Here is a 6,000-nt window from a genome sequence, read left to right as displayed (position 1 = left end):
TTATTTCTTTCATACTTGCATTGTTTGAGATTGCTTCCCTGCCTGCATCAGTTACTGGGGATTCCTGCTCACCCGCCTAACTTTTAGAAAGCTGTATTTAGATGAGGCTAATCTCCTCTTGTGTCAGACAGATATTTTTGAAGGAGTAATCTCAAATATTTGAGATATTTCTGCAAAGCTATTTAATTTAGAGCTCATGTTTTTCTGAATATTGAAAAACACTGCTTTCCCTGCGTAGGCAACTGTGATGTAAACTTCTGGGGATCACTGCAAACATGGGAATGCCTGGAATCCCTCTGGGAAATAACTGCAAAATCTTTAATCCCCGTTATCTCTGAGAGCACATATTTTTGTTTGCTTGATTAGCAGTGGGAGAGGATGAGCGATTGGTGTGTTGGGCAGTAAAGTCTTGTGCTGTTTCTCTGCTGCTGCCTCAGGCTTCCTTGGGGAAGGTGCTGGTTTCTGGGCAAACACCCCTGAGCAGCAGAGCAGCAGCAGTGCTTGGTGTGAAGTGGTGGGAGGCAGGGAATGTGTGGCAAATACAAAATCAGCAGCAACAACTGCAACCGTTGAAAGTACAACACAGCACTGTTAGACTTAGTTGGTGCTCACTCACAGAATCACAGAACCACAGAACCACAGAATGGCTTGAGTTGGAATTCCAACCCTCTGCCATGGTCATGGTCACCTTCCACTAGAGCAGGTTGTCCAACACCCCATCCAACCTGGCTTTGAACACTTCCAGGGATGGGGCACCCACAGCTTCTCCAGGGGCAACCTGTTCCACTGTCACACCACCCCCACAGTAAATAATTTCTTCCTAATATCTAATTAGGAAGAATATCTAACTAATGTGGCCTGACTCCTATGGCAGGAGTTTGGGATGCCCATTTAAGCACAGAGTTGAGACAGTAAGTTAGCAGTAAAATTTCTTGACATTTCCTTCTGCAAACAGTGGAGACAGGCAGCTCTAGAAAAGAATTCATCCTATCCCACGGAAAAAAATTAAAATTTGTGCATTGAATCTCTCTCTGAATACAACAGTCTCTCTTTCTAACTGCAGGAAAGTTATGAGATACTTAACAGTAGTGGATAGTTCACTCCTTAAACATTGCTAATACAAACACTGCTAATACAGAATCTTACCACTGGAAAACTCTTTTTTTCTGCACTTTGACATCTACTAAAATGAGGACTGTGCTGAGATTGCTGCTTCCATGTGCTCTCACAGGGCAGCTGATAACAGAGTTCTGGGCTCTGTGAAGCCTGCAGAGGGAAAATTCATGTAGAGGACTACAAGACATCTTTCTATTTTGACATCTTTCTGACTCTAATGTGAAAGCTTCTACCACAAGCCTGGGAGCTATGTGGGGACCTGATCTAGTAAAGGGTGTATTTTACTTGGGGACAGATTCTGTCTGGGTGTTTTGTGGGACCAAAGAACAGGAAATGATTCACTGACAAAGGGGGGAACAGATGCCTTGACTCACAGTTTCCTGTTATAACCACTAGACAATTCCTCTAGCAATTCCTTAGTGCATCAAAAGGATGGATTAGTTTCTTAATTCCTTCAACATCATGAAATGGTTTTCCAGTATTATACACCCAGGCTTACCATATTGTCTACTGGAGGAAGATCTCTGGGTTTTATTCTGTAACTTAGTAGAAAAAGTGCCAAGCTAAGTGTACTTGCCTGTCCAAATGCTAATTGCTGATGGAACCAAAGTGCCAGATCTGCTGCACTGCTTTCCTCACATGTGGAGGGCTGAGAATTATGGAGTTGATTTACCCATATCTGACTTAGTTCATGAAATTCCAAAACTAACAGAAGATTTTTTTTGCCTAATTTGGTAAGTTTCTGGATGATGTTTAAGAATCCCAAAAGGATTATGTCCACATAAAAGCAAATTTCATACATTACTGTTCAATTAAATCATTCTGGGGTTTCACTTTCTTTCCAGTAAATAGAATTTCTTTGTATCCATGACCACTCTAAATGGTTTCTAGATCATACAAGGATGATCAAAAGAGCGATTTATCAGGCATGGATGCAAAAATATCACACTTAAGCTGTCAGCTGTATTTGAGAATCTTAAACGAAACTCCACTGCTATCAGATTGTCTCATATATGCAGTTTCTTTAAATTATTTCTCCTAAAGAGAAAACACACTGTTTTCAAAACCAGTATGCTTAGGCTGACAAATACACAAGATCCCCTTGAAGGAACGCTCAGATTCACAGCCCAGGCAGCATTTCCCCTTGCGGGCTGATTTTAGTTTTAAGACTGTGCCACCTGCTGTTGGAATTGCAGATTTCCCTGGGTCCGCAGAGTCTGCAGTAGTCAGCTCCGACGGCCGGGCCACACATGACTGTGATTTGTCCCAGGTAGGGGACACGTTGTAGAGTGACTGCCATCCCTGTCAGAGGCTTCAATCTTCCCAGGGTCATTTATTTCACCGCTTTGAAGGGCTCTGCTTTGGCACGGACATGTAAGGGCTTCCATTTTTCCCTCCTGCTCAGAAGTATCAAAAGTGGTATGACACACATGGGCTGCAGAGTCATATTCTACAATATTAGATTTTAGCAGAAAATAGAACCTCCTTCTGCTCTTCAGTTCCATGAACAGAGAAGGTGCACAGACAACTAAGGAATGGGCAATTTCACCTTCCCAGTCTTTAGTTCCCATTGTTTATATGCTTGTGGGATCACAGAGCTATTAAAAACTAGACTGAACAATAGAGATATTATTCTGCTACTGAAACTGGATTACACTCTTAACCACAAGCATCTCCTGTGTGCCAACATTAAAGCGATACCGATTTGGAAAAACTGAAAATGACTGTGCACTGGGTACTCAGATTCCTCACATGCGTAACCCACATCCTCTGCAGAAGCATTTCTGTTTTCAAAGGTCTACCAGGAAAGACTGGCAGGGAAACATTCCCAAATGCATTTTGAAATTTAACATTTCAACACAGGGCATTTTCCTGACAGTCGCTGCAGAACAGGCATGCTGTGCTCCATGCCTGTCTATGGCAGCTCAAAAATGAGGCAGTTGGTATATGGACGAGCTCTCCAAGGGAACAATACCACATTTTGAGAGACACAACTGACCTGGAACGTCTAATCCCACTCCTGCTTCCTGTTATAACTACATCTAACTGCCTCACATCACCAACATGCCTATCTACTGACACTATTAGAAAAGGAAATGTCTTGTATTTTATACACAGAATTATATGAGCAGTTAGTTAATAGGATTTTGTTACTGAGAGCTATAGGACCTGGCACCTTTGGCACCTGTCTAATGAGGGGGATGTATATGCCTAGGGATCAAACTGAGAATGGCCAGCACACCACACAATAAGCTCATTAGAAATCCTGAGACATACACCTTAAATCCTGCTCTGCTTCAGGATTTAGGCAGTTTTTAAGGCTTGTTTTTCTCTCAATAGCATGAAGAACTCCCAGATCAACAAAGAGTCATTAATACTCACAGCTGGCATGACACCAGTGCTCCTCCAAGTACCTGTCCCCAAGGCTTTAGGTGTCCATCCTACCATCAACAGTTCCTGCACCAAAATGTCACCGCCTGGCCATACCAGCCCACACCACTGGCCACACCAGCTGACCCTGCTGGCCACACCAGCTGACCCTGCTGGCCATACCAGTCCATGGCTTGTGGAACCTGCCCCAATGCTACTCACAGGCACAGGACATTCTGAAGTTAAAACTGAGGCTCACAGGGACAGCAAGGGGTGGTGTTGCCTTGTGTAGACCATGGGCTGGTGGAGTTTGGGGAATGCTGGTCTGAGAATACAAGCAGATAAAGGATGTGAAACAAAGCCATTAGCTCCTGAGCTGAAATGACTTGGCCAGTATTACATAGCAGAGCTGGGAAGTGAACATGGCCCCCAAAGGTCATGTAAACCATGGTTTGTTTTCTAGTTGAGAAATAAAATGGAAAATACCAGGAACACAAGTAGAAAATCCCTTTTGCAGACTGAGAATATGGCTAATACTGGTGTTCCTCCTCTGCTTCATATAATTATCTTACAATTTGTTTATAACAGCAAATGATTCAATTTCAGATAGAAACATGATGAAGTGTCAGTAGAGACCCTTGACATAATGATGGCCAGCATTTCCTTCTAGGATCTGAGTTTTTCCCACAGGACATACCATCCACACCAAGCCCTTTTTCAGTGGGAGCTGCCCTCTCCCAATACTGCCTGCAGCCTGTGGCTAATTAGAGGACAGCTGTACAGAGGTCAAGATGCTGAAGACCTTTCCCAGTTTTTGTGGCTTCAGGAGGTCTCAGAGCAAGCCAGAAGCAGGACTACAAATGAAACAGGAGGGCTGAAAGCAGGAGGCAAAAGTAGCTGTGAGTTTTTGACCAAGAGGGCTTGGCTGAGAGCGAGACATGAAGAGAAGGGAGCTCCTCCTGGAGGGAGACCTTGGGATCCAGCCACCACTGGGCAGACCTGGCAGATGGAGCTGGGCTCTGGCCTCAGCTGCCCTCTCCTGCCTGTCCCGCGGCCAGCACAGCTCTGCCCAGCAGCAGCACCACTCAGATAAAGAAACTGAGCCTTGGTATGACTGCCTACATTTTCCAGCCTGGATTGCCTCCTGCGACAATTTGCTTTCCACATTCCAGAGGTAGATTTAAAAATAGGACTGCCTCTGATCCATGCCAGGTAAAGAAATCTCACTTTCCTGGTTTGCATGTTTGAATAGCATGTGTTGCATGGTATCTAATGACCATGGTAAGCTGCAGGCAGCACAGTTTTTGGAGGCTGAGAAAAGACACATTTCATCTCTGGAGATGTCTAATACAGTGAATTTAAGCTCAATACCCTAAATTTAGAACAACATTACATGAAAGGAACATGAAGTGTAAGGAACTGCTAAAGGACTTGAACTTGGCTTAAACACACACTTCTACAAGCACTCAGAAAATTGCAAGGTACTCCCTTCTGAAAAACAGCTACCAAATATGCAGCCTTCCCTTCTAAAATGCTGCATTATTTGGGAAGAAATCCAGAAGAGCAAGTAACCCTGTGCATGGGAGTCTCCAGTAGCACTGTTGCAACAACATGTTACTGTATGGTGTGGCTGGCAGGCTGGTGGGATGGCTCTGAGTGCTAAATTATGCAATTTTGTGAGAGATACAGCCCCAGAAATGAAATGTTATCAGAAAAGTTACAATATAGTTGCCATGGCAATTATAAAATGGGAAACCATTGGTGTCATTTATTTCATTGTCACATGCCTTACGATGAAATCTTGGCACCCTGGGTTGGGGAAGGAGATGATAAATGTGGGGTTTATCCCAAGAGGCTGAAGGTTTTTTTTTTGTGTAGGCTGAGCAGAAGAGTAACAACCCCAACAAATCCTGATTGTCTGGATCCTTGGGGCACAACTCAGGGACACAGTCTTGGGATCCAGACAAAATGGTAGCTTGAAAAAACCTTAGGACTTAGCTGCTAATAGAGATTTCTCCTAAAAACCCAGATCCAGAATCTTCTTTGTGATTACTGTAGCCCTGTGGCCTGGCTGCTCATGGGACAGAGCCCTTGTTAGAGCAAACCTATGTGTACTGGAACCACAGGCAACTTCCAGCCATAGAGGAGACTCAGCCCTTTGCTGTGACACCTCCTTTGAAGGAACCAGGGTCACATTTTATTTAATTGAAATTAGAAAACTGGCTAGGAAGCAAAGAAAACATGAGCAGCCAGCTCCACTGGTGCCCCTCATATGCTGATGAGGAAAAGAGAGCTCAAATGATTCCACACCATGTGTCTAGGATCAAGTTAATAGGTTACAAAGGCTGAATGTTACCTCTCCGTAAGACAATACAGAAAAAGGATGTCGAGAGAATGTGCAAAATAAGAGACTCCAAAACCAGCATGAGACCTGTTGGAAATGCCTTTTGGTGAGAAATACAGTTTTAATATCTTTTATTTATCAGAAGTGAGTCTAAGAGGTAATGTACATGT

Source organism: Vidua macroura, chromosome 3, assembly GCF_024509145.1.
Source record: "Vidua macroura isolate BioBank_ID:100142 chromosome 3, ASM2450914v1, whole genome shotgun sequence".
Taxonomy (NCBI): Eukaryota; Metazoa; Chordata; class Aves; order Passeriformes; family Viduidae; genus Vidua; species Vidua macroura.
The sequence above is the reverse complement of the archived record's forward strand: the minus strand, read 5'-3'. Positions refer to the sequence as shown.